Source organism: Dipodomys merriami, unplaced genomic scaffold, assembly GCF_024711535.1.
Source record: "Dipodomys merriami isolate MVZ:Mamm:240054 unplaced genomic scaffold, mDipMer1.0.p SCAF_2, whole genome shotgun sequence".
In the NCBI taxonomy this organism is placed as follows: domain Eukaryota; kingdom Metazoa; phylum Chordata; class Mammalia; order Rodentia; family Heteromyidae; genus Dipodomys; species Dipodomys merriami.
This window is the reverse complement of record NW_027203381.1, coordinates 61,374,281-61,391,543: the sequence shown is the minus strand read 5'-3', so window position 1 is coordinate 61,391,543 and position 17,263 is coordinate 61,374,281. Positions and strand designations below refer to the sequence as shown.

At 43.4% G+C, this 17,263-nt stretch overlaps 1 long non-coding RNA gene across 4 annotated transcripts in view; it reads left to right on the top strand.

Annotated features, from left to right (window-relative positions):
* Positions 1 to 2,046: 2,046 nt before the first annotated feature.
* Positions 2,047 to 17,263, top strand: part of LOC138832219 (uncharacterized) — a 63,894-nt gene continuing 48,677 nt past the window's right edge. Inside the window, exons 1-4 of one of the 4 annotated variants that reach the window (XR_011373533.1) lie at positions 2,047 to 2,609; positions 3,200 to 3,276; positions 3,383 to 3,489; positions 4,466 to 8,583. This is a non-coding gene — a long non-coding RNA (uncharacterized lncRNA). Of the gene's footprint in view, positions 2,610 to 3,199; positions 3,490 to 4,465; positions 8,584 to 17,263 lie in introns of those variants that run through there. The other 3 variants (XR_011373532.1, XR_011373534.1, XR_011373531.1) reach the window with 3 other exon arrangements.

The window sequence follows — 17,263 nt, the reverse complement described above, 5'->3', positions numbered from 1 at the left end:
AGCCCTGTGAGACTGTCAATTCTAATCAGCCAGCAGTATCAAAAAAGCAGGCAGAATTGCCTTGGAGCCCAAAGTGGCAGAGTAAAGACTTGAGCTGGAGAGCTGAGGAAGAGCGCTCAGTGTAAGCATTATGCCCACCTTTTGGTCCTCAGCTCCACCCAGACCTGAGCTCCTCCCTGCCCTGGAGTTCCCACTTTACAGCTGGGCCCCTCCCTCTCTCTGCCCAGACCTACCTGAACTCCCATCTACCTCACTTCCTACCCCAGACCCTGCTGCTACCTAAATAGCAGAGGCTTCCATGTGCTCTCTTTCTGGGGGAAATATGGCTCCTCCAGTACAGCTTGAAATAATCTTTCTCCTATGCCTGCCTGCATCTAGGTGGTCCCCTGGGATGGATGTGACAGATCCTTTCATTGGTGGCTCTACGGGGATAGGTTCCCTGGTGGAACTGATCCCTGCCTCCACTTTGGTTGGGGGTCTGCCCAGCTTCCCCAGGACCTACCTAGCCTGAGATCTTATACTCCTATCGCCAGAGGCCAACCAGGTAATTTTCTCCTGACCGAGCACTCTACCTGCTGCCCAACACCGGCTAATTAAGTCCAGTTAAGTGAAGAGTCACTTACCATGGAGAAAGACAGAACTAAATTTCCTTACAATCAAAGTTGGCCCCAAATTTAAAACTCCACTTATGTGAGTGCTCGGGCAGGCAGAACTCACTCTCATTCTGTCTTAACCTCTCCCTTCCAACTGAAGGTAAAAGTATGGATGAGTTTAAGTTTAGACTCCTCCTCTGTGGACCCCCCCTTCCCCTGTAAGTCCCCCTCTTGTATGAGGCACCCCCTTCTCTGCAGCCTCCCTGCGAGGCACCCCCTCTTCTACAGGACCCATCCTCTGCCTTTATAGTGTGTGTGTGTGTACCAGAAGCAATGTATCCTCACTATCAGAATCTTCAGCCCTCTTTAGCATTGACCATGAGGGGGATGCGCCATCTTGGCATCATGGGAGCTCAGCTGCTATTTCATGCCAATTCTATTTCACAACAAATCAACTTGATTCTGTGACTTCCCCCAACCCCACCTCCTGACCTGACCAGCAGTGTCATTATATCATGCCATGTGTCTGTGCCTTGTCTCTTGTTTACTAAAAGTTACTTGTTGTTGGCAAAGTTGTGTTTTAAACCGACCACGTGGTTCCATCATAATTAGGCAAAGTAAAATTCCAGAAAACCTTAAATGGCCGATTTAAAATCTAAGCGCACTGTATAATCTGTGCAAAACATGTCTATTTGTCTATATGTAAATGAGTATGGTTTCAAGGTTACCAAGTACTCTGCTTACTAAAAATCTTTGTCAATGGAAGCTGTGATTTAATCCAAATTGCTTTAAAACTTTGTGATCCAAGTATAAGCCAAACCAAAAAAACCCCAAACAAACAAAATAAAACATGCAGTTTCAAAAGGCCCTGGGAAAGCAGTTAGAAAAGATGCATTCCTTTTCAAAGTAAATGAAATTGGTAATTAAGTTGGCTTTGATTTATGTCATTCTTATGTCCATCTATGCTAGGAGTTAAATACTGTACCTCTGACCATGGCTAGTAAACTAAGGCTAAGGTTTAATTTTCCGTTTTCTCCCCATGCACCCATCAACTCTCTTTAAGATCAAGGGACCAGAGTGAAACCAGTGGCACCAGCCTGAAAAACCAGTATATGTAGAAATTTTTGCAGGTAACCAGGAAGTGCAACAGATGCCACAGACTTGTCCAGACTCCAGCCTTGCTCCATCACATATGACCAAAAGCCTGCTAATTTGGGGTAACACAGAAGCTACTTCAGATACTTGGTTCTGTAAATGTTAATCCCCACAAGTTAGACCATAAGGGATATTTGACTAAAGGATATTGAAAGATTAAAAATTAGAATTACATTTTACAATTGCTAACTGCTGATTTTGCTTTTGTAAACTTGCTCACCTAGCACTCACTCCCCATCCCCCCTTTCTGGAAATAAGGAATTGAGTAAAAAGTTTCGGAGTCCAGATGCAAGCTCCAGGACAAGGTCTGAGGTCATAGATAAAGAACAAACAAGTAAGTTCCCTAAGTGGCAAAATGGGACCCAAGATAGGGACCCAAGATAAGGACCCAAGATAAGGACCACCTGGCAAGTGCAGCAAACTAGGCCAAATGTTAATCAATCACAAGCCTGTAATGATGTAAACTCCCCTCTAGGGTGACCACTCCCCCTAGACTTGCCCCAAGCCAACTGTTTTACAAAGAGTGTTATAAACTTCCCCACATAGTAAAAATGATTGCTGGAGTACATAGTGACTTTTAAACTGGCCAATCCCAGGGACACCTGGTGTTATATGCTAATCTTGTGGATTTTGCCTTTAAGAATGCCTGTAACAGCTGCTCGGGGCTCTCTCCCTTGCCGGGGCAGAGAGACGGTTTGTGCAAACGCTGAATAAACTCCTCTTGCTTATTGCATCTCCCGGCCTGGAGTCTGAGTTTCTGGGGCGCCCTCCCGTTGACAAAAGTATCCCAGGAGTCTGAGGTCTTTCATTTGGTGCGTTGGCCGGGAAACCGGCGCCCACAGACTCCAGGACCGGCAGGAGGTAAGATACAGCTCTTGTCTTCCATGTTTGTCACTTTCGTTTTGCATTCTGGGATCCAAAAGTGCCTGTACAGGACCTGTATCTGAATCTGAATTTGGGCCAGAGGGAAAAGCAGACGTGCCCAGTACCCTGGTCCCACCCTGGATTCCTTCTCTAGGGTCGTCTGGAGGAAGGAAGAGATCCGAGTGTCTCTCTGTTCTGGGGAGTTAAAGCGCGGCCGGCCACTTCCATCTGTAATTTCCTTCCTCATCTGTATTCACTGGGTTGCCTTGTGGCTTCTGGTTCTGTCTGTCTCTGTTTAGTGTTACTCGTTTTTAATGTGTGTTTTGTGTTCTCTATAGAGATGGGACAACAAGTGAGTCCACTCCCAGGACACCCTTAGACCTTGTCCTGGTTCATTTAAAAACAAAACTGCTGGTTCTGCTTTTGTAACTTGCTTGTCAATTATGAAATTGCCACTGACCACCTGCAAGTGGCCCCAGTTAGATCTCAGCCTCAGGCGTTGGCTGGGGGGGGGGGTCTGAGCGTGGGGGAGAACCTGTCAGTCTGAGGGGACGGCCGCTAGGGATTTTTTTTTTCCCTTGCTCCAGATGACTGGGAATTCTCCTCCGCCTTGGAAGGCTCCTGGGTCAATGTCTGCAGGAATCTAAGAGAAAATCCTCCGGAAGTGAGTAGGTGGGGTTGAGTCCCCTGGTAAGTGAATGGTGGTGAGATGTCGCCCCATTCACTGAGACCTGATTTTGTCTTTGTGGCCACTTGTTTGTCTTGTTTAGTGTGTGTGTTTATGTTTTCTGGGGTAGGGAAGTTCTGGGTGAGTGTGGCAGGCTCACTCAGCAGACTCTGGATTCAGCTTGCTGAGTGGGAGCAGCACAGAGTTCCGGTAAGGATAAACTGGGGCCCATTAGTCCCCAACTCAACCATCAGTTCTTGTCTAGTTCTGTTTTAGAATTGGGACCAGTTTTAAATGTCGATCCTTGGTTTTTGTGTTTATCTCTGGGGGAATAAAAGTTCCAGCTGGGCTCCGTCACAGACCTGCCAAGCCCACCCTCCCTGTAAGGCATAGAAGGTTACTGGGCTAGTTTGGTTCCCTTCAAGCCTCAGGCTGCATTTTCTCCTTGTGGAGGCTGCCAGCAGGGAGGGTGTAGAAGGCTGTATGCCTATTTTGGACTTTTTCAGCTAGTCCTGAAAATGTAACAATTTGTAAAGTGCTCTTGTATAAAATTGGATTAAAAAATCTGGCCAATTTAGTTTTAGGTGACCTCCTCCCCCAGCCCTCCTCCAACAGAAGGGATTCAAAAGATTAATTAGTGAATTGCCTTGCTAGACAAACAAGCTCTGGGAAAATAAACCCCAACAAAGGTACCTAGTTTAAAAGAAATACTGTCTTAAATTTTTGTTTAAAAACTTTAAAAGGTGTACCTATGACTGATTTTGATTTTTGCACACTTTAAGATCTGTGTGAGTGTTTTGTATGTGTCTGTGAATGTGTTCAAAGATAAGAATTGTCAGCATGCTGTAACAATTGGGTGAGTTTAAATTTAAAATTCAAAAGGTTATGAGGTTTGGACATTACCAAAAATTTAAAAAAATCTTCACATTGTTTTAAATGGCTTTTTAAAGATTCTTTAACTTGCAAATTAGAAAATCTGGTATTTTAAAAACTAGTATTTTAAAATGCATAAGACTGTTTATACTGTAATCAAGTTATCTGGCTTAACAAAAATGCATTGGCTGTTTGGGATCTAGTTCCCTTGGCTAAAATTTGGGGATAAATATTAGAAATTTAAATGTAAAGGTTAGTTTAACACTGTCAAAGGCAGTACCTGTTTTGTTTAAAATTGTGCATTTCATTCAAGAACCAAGAGAAGAGACAAGGGGAAAAATTAGAAACCAACAGAAGACCTGTCTTAGGGGTAAGGGGTGAACAGGCAGAAGTGCACTTCAGCTGGTCATGCATGGTAGGACAGATCCTGGGAGGAGTCCACACATGATGAAAGAGGGTAAGCTGGCACAAACGCAGTTCATCTAACCCTAAAGGGTCAGATTGGGTGTGTGCCCATTCCATAGAAGGGGCTGAGTGGCCCATCTTTGTTCTCTCTTTTCCCTGCAGATAGACACTGAAAACATGATGGTTAAAATGAGTGATGTGATGATCTGATTAGTATTGCTAAAACTTCCCCTTGGATGTGTTAACATTAAAATTAGGAAGGCCTTAAAAAGAGGGTTAAAAAGTTATTTGTATAATGTGACTTGCTTTTAATGTTTTACAATTAGGATGTTTTTAAAAGTCATAAAGATGCTAAGTCTAGCTTTTTGGTTCAGTTATGATGATTGTTATTTTCAAATTAAGGAAAAATTGTCATTTAAATGTAAAAATCTTAATATGTGTCTGTTTTAAAACAAGCAGCCAAGAGGCAATGAATGACACTTGGCCTCAAGATTTCACGGGATCTTTTCAAAATGCAAATGAAAACTAAAGTATACAATATTAAACAGAAGATTAATAGGAGACTTAAAAAAATAGGGAATGGATTTTTGGATATAAAATTTAAAAGTAAAGTTGTTTTTAACATTGGCTTCAATGTGCACAGAAGAAAAATTAGGATTATCAAAATAATTGCTATTCCAGTTTGCTCTTATAGGTTTTTTTTAAGTTTCCAGCAAGCCCAGAGCAAAGCACAGAGGATTCTTACAAGTTTGTCAGATGTAACTTTGACTCTTAATAAGTTTCAGGTAAGAGCATGCTTAAAAGCTACTTCTATGTTGACCACCTTGTTGCTTTTAATTGGAGTAAAGTGGCCTTTTATAAGACTCATTGATCTGCAAACTGGTTCAAAGCCAGCCCGGGCAGAAAAAGGTCCCTGTGAGACTGTCACCTCTACTCAGCCAGCAGAGTGCTGAAAGAGCAAGCAGAGATGCTTTGGGACTCAAAGTGGCAGAGTGCTAGCCTTGAGCTGTAGAGCTGAGGGACAGTGCTCAGGCCCTGAGTTCAAGTCCAGCAACCAGCTAAGGGAAATGCCAATGAGGCATTTATCCCAATGTGGAGAAGACACTCCTGGGACAAAAGCAATGGAGGAGCATCCAGAGACAGTAAGCCACTACTTGGATGGCAGAAATGTCAGATCCTAGAGTCATTTGTGTGTGGCCCTTCAAAACTGGTCAGAACCTGGAGGTCATAAAAGGAGTTTGTAAGCATGCCAAATGTCCATGACTATCTACCTTGTAAGGGACAGGAACTTGCCAGTCCTCTGTGATAGTAAAAAGCCAATGTTATAAAATGTGGGGGATAGTTTAAATCTCAACCCCTTTATGTGCCAAAAGCTCTAATTGGCAGCTCTAATTGAGCTGACACTAGTTACATGAAGTTCATCTGCTCAGGAAAAAGTTTGTAAACCTTAGAGTGTGTTTCTATTGATATCTGTCTAAAGGCCGACAAAGGTAACGTAGGCATTGTTGGGATCATTAGAGATCACATTCCTAAGCCATCTAGGAAGATGCTTTTGCAAACCAGAGTGCTAAACAAGCTGCACTGCTGTAGCCGGGGAAAAGGTCTGTGCAGTTGTCAAAAGTTAAATATTGTTCTTAATGACATCTAACCCTGATGGCCTCTTTATAAAATAGGCTAAGGTTATAAGTTCCTGGCTAGGTAAGATCAACTCCCCTGATGTCAGCTTGCAGAAGTTACAGAAGATGGACCTTCACCATTCTACCCCTTTTTAAGATCAAGGGTCCAGAGTCAGTTTTGGAGAAATGAGGCAAAATAGATAAACTAATTTTTTTTAAAAAGTCATAAAGAATAGTGTTAACAGTTGTCGGTGTGCAAGTGTAAAAACTACATCTGTCAGAGATGGTTACAAGACTGAGCCTTCTGTGTCTATTTACAAAAATATCTGGTTAGTAAAAAAAGTTGTGATTTTGGTAAATTGTCCTGGGCTATTGTTTGAAGATCTTTAAAACCAGCAGTATCAAAGCCTGCCAAGCCTATGCAATGTATCCTTAACCAGTCTGTGTAGGAATTTACAGCCCAGCATGAGGTGTGACAGTCCCTTGGAGCCACTGAGAGAGCTGCTGCTGCTGCTGCTGCATACCCTAATGGGTAAAGTTCAACGACGGCCTGAAAGCCACCTAAAGAAGTCCTGCCTGATTCCATCACCTGAGTCTGCTTCCTGGTTGACTGCTGCTACATCTAAGATCTTGTGGGACATTCTTTTGGGTGATATCCAGAAACCCTCTCTTCCCACAGTGGATATTGGGGACAAGGATATCACTGGCTTGCTTATCTTAGGCACTTCAGTGCATAGTGACTGGAAATCCACTCTATAGTCACAGCCTAGTTTGGCTCTGGTATGGTAATAACCTGAGTCTGTTATCAATACTCTTAGCCTTAAAATCTAGGAAGGTTCTGCATCACAGTGGTACCTTAAGGCTGTTCTAAGATAAAGGTTCCGCAAGCCAAAGGAAAATTGGGCAGTTTTAAACTCCAGCCACAAAGATGCTCGAGGAATTGTAAAGAAAGAAGGTAGTAAAGAAAGCCTTGGAAAAGGAATTGGGGAAATTTGAAAAGTAAGGATTGTCTTTAAGACAAACCTCAGAAAGTTTAAGTATGTAACAAATGGTATGAGTATGTCTTAAAATTGGAGGTTACAAGTACAGCTGGTATAAAATTAAGTTAATTGTGATACACGGAGTCAGGACTGGTGAAAAAAAATGTAAGGGGCTTTGGTACTGTTAATTTAGTTACAATCGGACCTTGTATACTCAACAGACTGGTGTCTTTTGTAAAAGAAAAAGATCAGCGCAGTCCGTCTATTAGTTCTGAGATCCCAATACCAAGCATTGAGAACAACTGACACCCCACATCTTGTGGATTTTGCCTTTAAGAATGCCTGTAACAGCTGCTCGGGGCTCTCTCCCTTGCAGGGGCAGAGAGCCCTTTAGGGCAAATGCTGAATAAACTCCTCTTGGTTATTGCATCTCCCGGCCTGGAGTCTAAGTTTCTGGGGTGCCCTCCCATTGACGAAAGTATCCCAGGATTCTGGGGTCGTTCAGATATAAGTTGAGTTCTATGCTACTTTACAATTGGATGAATTCTAAAGGAAAAAAGATGCTACACTGCTAGTATATTTAGAAAAATTGCTAATTTCCTAAAGGCAATTGGGCTTATACTCCAAATGGAACATTTATGGCCCATGGCCCATGTGTGTTCTCCTATGTCATTCATATTAACTGACCTTGTCACCTTTCAGCTTTTTGCCTGTTCTTTCCAAAAGTCTCAACAGGATAACATCCCCTGCCTAGGATACCACCTGGGAACAAGTCAAGAGCAGCCATCCTGTTTCCTCAAGCAACCAGAGACATTACTTACACTGCCCTGCCTTGCCCAGTGCAGACCCGGACCCTAAGGACCCCAGCTCGAGGGATTCCTTGATGCCCCCAGTCCAGCAGGAAGTAACCAAAAGAGCCCAGGACGTCGGTTGGCTCTGGTACCTTTAAATATTTCTGCTACCTCCTCTTCAAGTCACTGTGAACCTAAAGCAGGAAAAGTCTTACTCCCCCCTCCTCCAGGATGCCAGGAGTCAGGTGCCGTGCTATGTCTCCAATCTGAGACAGAAAAGGCAATTTCAAGTCTTTGATACCCCCTTTCTGGCAGTCAATCCCCGCCATGGCATATTCTTCTCTTGGGTTGCTAACAGTAATTTTTGCTTTAACAGCAATTTTGCCTTTTATTAATTGTGTCTTACATATTTGATAACTATTGTCATGGAAAAAGGAGGACCTTTACCAGCCACTGTGAAGCAGATGCCTCTTGGATGGTACCTGGTTGAGCAATGAAACAGGGACCCCTGACTACTTTGTCTCTTTACAGCAGGAAGTAGCTCCAGAAGAAACCACCTCTGCCAATTACCACCTCCTCCCCCACCTACCCCCGCCCCGGCCTAATAACCCCTATTTTTATTGAACAACAGAGCTGTGAATATAAAAATTATACCTATCTTTTGGTCATGTGCTCTCTTTCTGGGGTAAATATGGCTCCTCTAGTAAAGCTTGAAATAATCTTTCTCCTGTACCTGCCTGTCTCCACATGGTCCCCTGGGATGGATGTGACAGATCCTTTCACTTGTGTCCTAAAATTCAAGTCCATTGACCAACCAAGGGAAATGTTATAGAAAGAGGCACTCCTGGGACCTTGACAATAATGTTTGGCCCTTGTAAAATGATCAGAGCTGGAGGTCACGGAATGATCGTTTATAAGCATGCATAACTGGGCAAGACCTTGTCAGCCATTTGGACTAATGGAACGTAAAAGCCTAAGGCTGTAAAATGTGAGAAATAGTTTAAATCCAAATTGCTCTATGTTTGCTTAAAGCCTTAATTGACCGTAAATTCTGGGCTGACACCAACCAAATAAATTCATTTGTTTAAGAATAAAATGTAAAATTGTTAGGACCAGATCAAAATTAAACTGATAAGCTATTAATTAGACCAAGGAAGAAGAAAATTAATATTTAGCTGGGACAAACAAGTACTAGGTAAGCAGAGAAACATAGGTAAAGACACTGGAAATAAAACAAAACTGTGGTCTGATAATTATTAAAAACCTGACCATTTGAATTAAGATTTAGGCCAAATGTTAAATTTCAATGGTAAGGGCTGAGTCAAGAGTGCTTACCAGGATAGATACACTAAACATCTGCATTCTAAGGATGGCCTATCCCACCTCGAGGCTATTTGAAAAGCTCAACAATGCTTTCCCCGATTTGGGGAGGTCGTATTTTTCTAGAACTTAAAGATAAGACTTTTCCCACCTCCAGACATTGAAGCTGGGTACACTGCCCCTATCTCTTGCCTAGACACCAGGATATCTGCAACCAATTGTTTGGACTCAACCACCCTACTTTGCCTTGGTGCAATTTGTAATCACTAACTGCTAGTTCTGCTTTTGTAAATTGTTTGTCAATACAAAACTGCCACTGACCACCTATAAGTGGGACTTCTTATGGATCCTGCCGTTAAACATCCTAAACTATTTAAATCTTTTACAAATCTTTTTGGGGCTATACTGCTAGAGACCCGAAAAGGGGTCCGTGCAGTTACTAGAAGTTAAAAAATTATGCTTAAATTATAATTTGGAGTAAAATGTGGTTAGCAAAAAACCTGTCACCCAGATAAACTACCCCACACCAAGTTATAAAAGCCAGTGTAGTACTAGAAAAATATTAGGGAACTTTACTAAAGTCAGACCCTATAATCAACTTATACCAACTGTTTACACACCCATAAAACACTTAAGCTTCAATTATTGAAAAACAAAAAACAGGGAATCCCCAAAGGAAACTCTTGCCTTAACCTTATTTCCTCTAATTTGTTAAAACTTTGCCTCAAAGTGAACCTTTCACTAGAGCTGAAAGGCATTGTACCTCTCCAGCACCACGTTGGTATGTATTCTCAGATGATTTAAAGAATTTAGAGCTGAAAGGCATTGTACCTCTCCAGCACCACTTTGGTATCTATTCTCAGATGATTTAAAGAATTTAATCAATGAAGACCAGGTCTAATGATCCATAAGGGGAAAGGGTATACTTCTATCATTACAGATGGATCTACCCGCAACATCTGGGTCCTGTTTGACTCATCCAATCCTCTGAGAGACAAAAACAACACAACACAACCCTGAGAAAGAAGATTTAGTCCACAGCTTTGCAGACCTAAGCTTGAAGTACAAATGACACCATTGTCCTGATCATAAGAATACCAGTTTCACCCCACCAGCATGGGGTCAGATTAAGGTGTTGACACACAAGGCAGAAGCCACGCTGGTCAGTACAAAAACCCCTAGAACACCTGAACATCTGTTTTTGGCCATGATTGCAGTGTTTGCCAGTACTTCTGCAGTGAGTTGTGAACATGTGTATTGGGCCTATGTCTCTCATGCACCACTGCTAAAATTAGTGGATTGGCTAGAACAAGGGCCAGTGGTATACACTAAGGGCAACATATACTCATCCAGATGAGGAAGGAATACCCTATAATATTTCCTTAGGATTTGAGTCTTTACCACTGTGTCCAGGGACATCACCTTGCTTACAAACCTGAAGACAGTTATGGGCCTACATCTTGCCTGAGATAAAATCATTGATCATATGGGGCTATTGAACATGCTTCTCTTAAATTTTATTGGTCAGGATCATTCTTATACAAATAAGACTGGGCATTCAGCCAACCCAGTATGCCAGGGAATTAATTATTGGAATTGGCTTATAGTCCTATTTTCAGTGGTCTCAGTGCCACAGCCCTAATATTGTGCTCACCTTTGATCCTCAGCTCCACCCAGACCTAAACCCCTTCCCCATCCCTGGAATTCTTGCCATACAACTGTCCCCTCCCTCTCTCTGCTCAGATCCACCTGAGCTCCCATCCACCTCACTTCTGACCCCTGAGACCCCTCCTGCTACCTGGATGGTGACAGAGGCCATGTGGTCCCTCTTGGGGAAAATATGGCTCCTCTAATAAACCTTATTAATCTTTTTCCTGTGACTGCCTGCCTCTGGGGTCTCCTGGGATAGATGTGTGGGATCCTGCATTAGTGGTTGATCATATGGGGATAGGCTCTCCAGTGGATTTGTTCATCTCTCCCGCCACCCCCTCCCACTTCAAAAGGGGGTCCAACCAGCAGCTCTGGGACCTATCCTGAGATTCTATACTCCAGTAGCCAGAGGACCACCAAGGTAACTTTCTCCTGACCAAGTGTTCTACCTGCTATTCATCCAACAGCACTAATTAAGTCCTACCCATGTTAGTAACAGTACCAGAGTTCTGGGTTTCCAATTTCTGTAGTTCTGTCTGTAAGGCAACCGGGGCCTTCCTGGGGTAACTGAGCTTTATCCCTGCCATCGGACCAAAATCTTGGCCAAGGGCCGCCATGGAGAAAACTTGATGTTTCACACTGGTGGGTCCCCATTACGATGAGCCAAACAGGAGACACTCTGTGGCCACTGCTTGGCTCTTGGTCGCTATCCATGGGAAGGACACTAAATTTCTTTACATTAAGGCCACCTGAAACTTGGAGGGCTGCTGAGCCCCGATTAGTCAAATTAGGCCCCAAATTTAAAACTCTACTTCTGTGAGTGCTCAGGCCGACCTCTGTAAGGTCTGCACAGGGACATGTCTCTCCTTCTTGGCTAAGTTTCCACCCAGTATCTGTTACCTAGATAACTAGTAGACCTGGAAGCAGTCACCTTCCTCTCCTGCTAAGGTCACATCCTGGGCCACCTCTGGTCACATGCCTCCCATCTGACTATAGGAGGGTCGCAGACCCTGAGGTCACATCCAGATCCAGGGTGGCCACACCTTTCCCCCACCTGGCCACACCTCTTCCTGTCCCTGGCCTAGATAAGTCCTGGCCCAGAAGTGGGTGCCCCTCTCCCTTTCCTTTTCAACCTTGTTTCTCCACTATGCATGGTGGGGGCATCAGTTTGGTAAATAAATTGCATGTCGTATACTTTTCATCGGCTACCTGATGAAACGTACCTATTGAATATACCTTATATGTTGCCATGACTTGGATGGGGTTTTTGAGTTGGAAAACGTAGAATTTCCTAACTACCCCTTTTCTGTGAACCAAACTGCCTTGAGACACCACGCAAGACTTTTCACCAATACTATTGCTGGCCTTCACATCCATGTCCACACCACTTCTCTACTTTGGTGAGTGAAACTACTCTCTACAGTTCTCTTTCGCTCAGTCTCTGTTCAGTTGTGGCACCACGCCAGAGAGTTCCTATAGCCTTTAGCTGAAAGGCCGGTCACCTCTGAAGCCAAGGACGCTTGGTTTTGTGGGCTTGGTCATTTCTCTCTACAGGGCTCTGGGGGAAGTTGGGATGCTGCTTCTGTCTGGTCAGCTCCTCTTTACTCACCAGACTGACTCTCCTACACACTTAATGGGGTGCCAGTCACGCCCAAGCCGTGAAACCCCTTTGAAATGCATCCTGTGCTCCCTGGGCACCTCATTTTTATGCCATTCTCAGATGTAAATAGTTTTTGCCACTGCAATGGTAAATGGTCAGAAGTATGTTTACATTCAGGCTTTCTTTGCTGTCTCTCTGGCAAACTTCCCTATCTCTCCCTTTCTCTTTTCTACATTTTGGCTTGTGCCCTGAAGAGTATGATTCAGGCAGGCTGGGTCTCAGGGACGCACACCCTCTAGGTTCCCTCTCAAAGGCTAGCCTAGACATTCTAGGTTTGAAAATTGCCAGAGTTTCCATTTGCTTAGGTTTTCTTTGTGTTTTTTCAGAAATTCGCCATCTGGCCATATGGTAGGTTAAGGATTGGGTCTCATTTGACTCAAACTTCCACCAAGCTTACTACTCCACCTACTTCTGCAGCCTCCTCTGTGAGGCACCCTCATTTGCGGCCTCCCCTGCGAGACTTTCCCCTCTTTTGCAGCCTCCCAAGTGAGGTGTAACCCCCATCTGTGGCCTCCCCAACAAGGCCCCATCTGTTTTGTGGCCTCCCCCATGAGGCTCCCCACTTTTGCAGCCTCCACCACAAGGTACCCTAACTTTGTGGCCTCCCGTGCGAGGACCCCCCCTCGGTCTCTCCTGAAAGGCCCCCCCATGCAGGATCCCATCTCTACCTTAGTAGTGGGGGTGGAATTTGAAGTTCCATGTGTGCTAGAAGCAATGCACCCTCACTGTCAAATCTTTAGCTCTCTCTAACATTAACCATGTGGGGGGTGTGCCATCTTGGCATCATGAAAGTTCAGCTGCTATTTCACACCAACTTGATTTTGCGCTGATCTCAACTTGATTTTATGTGTGCACGCTTATACGTGTATGTCCGTGTGTGTCTGTGTAAACTTGTTATCTGGCATTGTAATCAAGTTATTTGGCTTAAATGGTCTAAGTTTGAATTTGTAGTTCAGTGCCAGCCACTCTACATGCAGTCCAGATCCAGTCCATCTCTTTCAACCTGGAAGACAGGCCTCATTCCCGCCTAGATCATCCTAACTACCTCCACCATGGTAAAAGTAGATTGCAGTCTCACGTGGCTTCATCACACACAGCTGATTTCATGGTGAAAGATTGCTTTGGATTTTTGCTAAGGCTCTTTCTGTAACTTTGGTTAACTTAAGCACTGTTAGGGTTACCAGAAAGAAATCAATACCATATCTGCGCTAAAATTCTCATCACATCTAATGAGTTTTGTCATTTCAGAATATTTGTTGGTCAATTCTTGATAAGAACCAGGCAAACTCAACTTATTCTACTTGTTGCTTTAATTGGAAATAATAAAGGGCTTTTGTGGCAAAGATTGCAGTTCAAAGCCAGCCCGGGCTGAAAAATCCCTAAGACTCCATCTCCTAACTAACCTGCATAGAGCCAGGCTGGAAGCATGGCTCAAGACTCTTCTCTAACCAGCAAACGCTGCAAGTGGTACTGTAACTCAAAGTGGTAGAGTGCTAGCCTTGAGCAGAAGTGCTCAGGGACAGTACCCAGGCCTTGAGTTCAAACCTCCTTGAATACCAACTGGGACAAGCCATCCCAGCAATGAGCATCTAGACTCAGCCAGTCTGGGGAACAAGGGACCATAGAGAGGAGTCAGAGGATATGATGTCACATCAGCTACTTTGTACCTGCCCTTTCAAAATTAACCAGAGCCTGGAGGTCAATAGAAGAAAGAAGCCTCTCATGTCCATAACAGTCTATTTTGGACAGGAATTTACATTCTTGCCCTTGTTACCTGACTTTTCCTCTACCTAGTCACCAGATGTCAGAAGTAGCTAGACATTTCTACCAACATTTTTAGCCCCAAATCCTTCCTCTTGCCATTTATTTACTCTTTAGTATTTTTTCAATTCTTCAATGCATGAGAAGACTTCTCCAGACTTCATCCAAGAGACTTGCCTCCTCCACACTTCATCTAAGGAGTCACGTCTACCAAATGACTGCTGCTGCCTTCTCCCACAGGAGACCACATCTCGGCCTTTTACCCCTACTGTCGATGCAGAAGTAGCCAGAGAGAATCTTGGCCCTTTCTCATAATTATCAAAAGGATGGAATGTAAGGTCTGCACAGGGCCACTGCCCTCCTTCTTGGCTAAGTTTCCAGCCAGTATCTGTTACCTAGATAACTGGCAGACCTGGAAGCAGTCACCTTCCCCTCCTGCTAGGTCACATCCTGGGCCACCTCTGGTCACATGCCTCCCCATCTGACTTTAGAAGGGTCCCAGACCCTGAGGTCACATCCAGATCCAGGGTGGCCACACCTTTCCCCACCTGGCCACACCTCTTCCTGTCCTTGGCCTAGATAAGTCTTGGCCCAGAGGAGGGTGCCCCTCTCCCTTTCCTTTTCAGCCATGTTTCTCCACTATGCATGGACGGGGCAGTAGTTTGGTAAATAAACTTCTTTTCCTGTCTGAATTGCACGTGCTGTTTCTCTTCATTGGCTACCTAATGAAACCTACCTATTTAATATACCTTACACTCTCCTCTCTCTTGGTCTCTCTCTCTCCCCTCCCCCCCCTTAAACTCTTCAGCTTGCTGTTCCAAAATTAGCTTCTGGTAACCTCTTCCTTCTTCCAACTGAAGGTATTCACAAGTATTTGTTATGTTAAATGGGTTGGTTTAGCCCTGAAAGAATGCAGCCAGCAATAGCTTGTTTATATTCATTGAGATAAAAAAAACAAATGGATGAGTTTAAGTCTAACCCTCCCCTCCTACTGCCCCAAAAAAGGTAAGCAAGATTGGATATTACCAAAAATGTATCAAATTCTGTTAAATCTTCTCTCTAGCATTGAGCACGTGGTAGATGCACCATTTTGGCATCGTGGCAATTCAGCTGCTGTTTTGTACCAACTCAACTTGATTCTGTGACCCTATATCCCTCAACCCACCTTGTCCACTGGTATACCATTATGTTATGCCACCTGTCTGTGTCTTGTCTCCTGTTTACTAATTCTAGTTGTTGGCAAAGTTTTGTATTTTTAAACTGACCACGTGGCTCCATCATAATTAGGCAAAATAATAAGTCTAAAATTTCATAAATGGCCAACTTTAAAATCTAAGCATGCCCTATAATGTGTACACAAACATGTCTATTTGTCTATATAAAAATGGTTATGGTTTCAAGGTTACCAACTATTCTGCTTACTAAAACATCTTTGTCAATGGAAGCTGTGATTTAATCCAGACTCTTTTAAAACTTTGTGACCTGATTATTGGCCAAAATAAAAGCAGACAGTTTTATAAAAAGCCTTGGTAAACGAGTTAAAAAAGATGGTTGCCTTTACAAAGTAAATGATACTGGTAATATTAAGTTGTCTGTGATTTAAGACTAAGGCTTTAATTCTCTGTTTTCTCCCCTGTGCACCGATCAACTCCCTTTAAGATCAAGGGATCAGAGTAACTCAAGATGCAGTGTGGCCTCTGAATTAGAAATGCCAAGGAAACAAAAACAACTACCTAAATCAGTGACACTAACCTACAATAGCCAGTGTAAACCAGGCCTTTAACCAATATATATAGAATTTTACAGATAACCAACGGGAGGTGCCACTCCATACATGCTGGGAGATGCCACAGCCTTGCCCAGACCTTGCTGGCCTTGCTCCATCACACATGACCAAAACCCTACTAATTTGGGGTAAAACACAAGCCACTTCAGATATTTGATTCTGTAAACATTAATCCCCACAAATTAGACCATAATGGGGTATATGAGCAAAGGCCGTAAGTTGACTTCTATGGTACTTTACCATTGGATGTATTTCTAAAGGAAAAGAGATGCTACAGTGCTACTACATTAAAAAAAACCAAACAGGACTGGGAATGTGGCTCAGTGGTAGAAAGCTTGCCTTGGATGCATGAGGCCCAGAGTTCAGGCCCAACACCGGACCACCCCCCCAAAAAAAACCAAACAAACAAACAAAAAAAGAAAAAAAACCCTGCTTATTTCCTAAAGGTAAGTCAAGACTGCAGAAAAATGACCAGTCTTTCAATTCACTTTGCTGCCAGCAGGTCACTCAGACTTCAGGAAAAAAACTGGCAGTTTAATGATTCTGCTAAGAGGTAGTGTAGCCCAGTGTTTCAATGAGGCATTTAAATGCAAATTAAAGTAACTTTACAAAAACGGATTAAAATGGAGTCCCCTTAGTAAAAATTTGGGAAGTTGTGGGGAATGGCTGGCCTCCCAGACAAAAGTTTAAAAGATGAAATTGTTGTAAAGATTTATTTCAAAGTTAAAAAAAAAAGATGAATTAGGATTTTTCCAATTTTCCCTTAAAGTTTTTTGTAAGTTTCCGGGTAACACCATGCTTATAAAGCTACATCCAGTGACCCATCTTTGTTGCTTTTAATAGAAGTAAAAGTGGCCATTAGTAAAACTCGTTGATCTGGGAACTGCAGTTCAAAGCCAGCCCAGGAAGATAAAAGACCCTGTGAGACTGTCATCTTTAATCTGCCAGCAGACTGCTCAAAAGCTGAGTTGCTTTGGAGTTCAAAGTGGCCAAGTGTTAGCCCTAATGTAGAGAGTTGAGAGACAGCACTCAAACCCTGAGTTCAAGTCCAGCGACTGACCAAGGAAAATGCCAAAGGTGCATTTATCCCAACATAAAAAGGGCACTGTGGGGACCCCGGCAATGTTAACACATCCAGAGGC